This window comes from Rutidosis leptorrhynchoides, chromosome 4 (assembly GCF_046630445.1).
Source record: "Rutidosis leptorrhynchoides isolate AG116_Rl617_1_P2 chromosome 4, CSIRO_AGI_Rlap_v1, whole genome shotgun sequence".
NCBI classification, from domain to species: domain Eukaryota; kingdom Viridiplantae; phylum Streptophyta; class Magnoliopsida; order Asterales; family Asteraceae; genus Rutidosis; species Rutidosis leptorrhynchoides.
Window position 1 is genome coordinate 301,363,787 of NC_092336.1, and position 1,739 is coordinate 301,365,525.

The 1,739-nt window shown below is 35.8% G+C and overlaps 1 pseudogene; it reads left to right on the top strand.

Moving 5' to 3' along the window:
- The first annotated feature begins 338 nt into the window (after window positions 1-338).
- On the top strand, window positions 339-1,507 carry LOC139841680 (zinc finger CCCH domain-containing protein 48-like; annotated as a pseudogene).
- The last annotated feature ends 232 nt before the right edge of the window (window positions 1,508-1,739 follow it).

Here is a 1,739-nt window from a genome sequence, read left to right on the forward strand (position 1 = left end):
ATCAAGTGGACCAATTGCTGGTGGTAAAACTAAAAATTTGGAGTCTGAAGATTGCGCAAAAGGAGATAATTGTAAGAACTTGCAATCATGGTTCTGTGATAATAAGCTCTCAATGGTGGCCCAACTGGGAGGCCATACAGAGGTAAACATACTACATAAGCCATGTTTTGATGTTGTTCTTTGTTCTGTTTAACATTATCTGTTTATTAATCAATGTTCTGTTATCAGGCTGTAACCGGGATTATCTATGAGTCTGGATCCAACAAGCTTTTTTGTGGCAGCAAGGATAAATCAATGCGAGGTTGGGTTGTAACAGTGGACAGTGTGGGCATGTAGAAAAGTTTAATGGTGAGTGTCGGCCTTTGGTTAAAAAACATCCATGGATTTTTGCTGGCCTGCAAAATATGATTAAGGTAGATTCATAGAAAAGTTTAGGGTGATTCAGGCTTTATTTTTATGTCAAATTTGTAAATTAGAAAACTCATCTTAAAAGAAAACCAGGTCAAATATGCTGAACATGTCAAATCCAAAATTGTATTTTTTATTTTTATTTTTTAATGCACAAAACCCCTACTGAATCACCTCATTCGAAAGAAAATTGGTTTATCATATCTATAGTTTGTAATCATAATAAACACTACTTTTTGGAACCTTTCGTACACAGAAAATAATGTACGTTTGATTGTTGTTACTGAGTTTTTAAGTTTACGGTTGTATTTTGGTGCAGGATGGTACCATTTTGTCATGGAAATCTACATCCAAAACAAGTTTCTCTGAAGAATTAACATGTTTGAAAGGCCACACTGGATCTGTGCTTTCGCTAATTATTGGCGCTAAAAGGCTCTTTTCTGGTTCTGCTGACCAAACTATACGAGTATGGGATTGTGATTCCTCTGAGTGCACACACACATTTTGAATGGTCATACGGGTGATGTGACAGCGGTTCTATGTTGGGATCATTATCTCATGTCTTGTTCATTGGACAAAACTATATATCAAGGTTTGGGGTGAAACTGAAAGTGGCGACATTGAGGCAGTTTATAAACACGATGTGGATGATGTAAGTCGTTAATTTCACACCAATGTCTCGTTATCTATTTTTAATAGGCCCCTCACAATTTCATGATCTAACGTTTCTTTTTTCTTGATTGTTAAAGGGTGTTCTTGCCTTAAGGGGGATGCATGATGCAGAAGAAAAACCGCTCTTGATATGCTCATGCAAGGATAACGGTGTTTATTTATATGATTTGCCTTCGTAAGTCCTTCTGTAAAATGTCTCTTATCTTGATTATTACTTTGGTGTTGGTTTCTGTAATTTAAGGTGGTATGTAATGAATTTCTGTGTTTATGTAGGTTTGTTGTTAGGGGAAGAACCATTTCGGAAAGTGACGTTCAATCAATTGAAGTCGGCCGTGAGGGAGTATTATTTACTGGTGATGCGTCAGGGCTAGTCACAGTATGGAAACCAAACGGAGAGCCAATTTGCAGCAGTGGGAAAGGCGAATGACGATTAGTTGTTTATTCAATGTTGTAATCTTCTGAATAGTTTCAGTTAAAATAGTGTGACCTAGAGTCGTTGAGATGTAAATTAACGATTAGTTGAATGAATACAATGCAATTCTTTTGTTCATCTCTATAGTTACAGTAATTAATATGTTTAAGGATATTTGATAAAAGTATATATGGATTTTACATCCACTGATTCTCTATTCTCTATCTTTTGATTTTACAAATGTGTC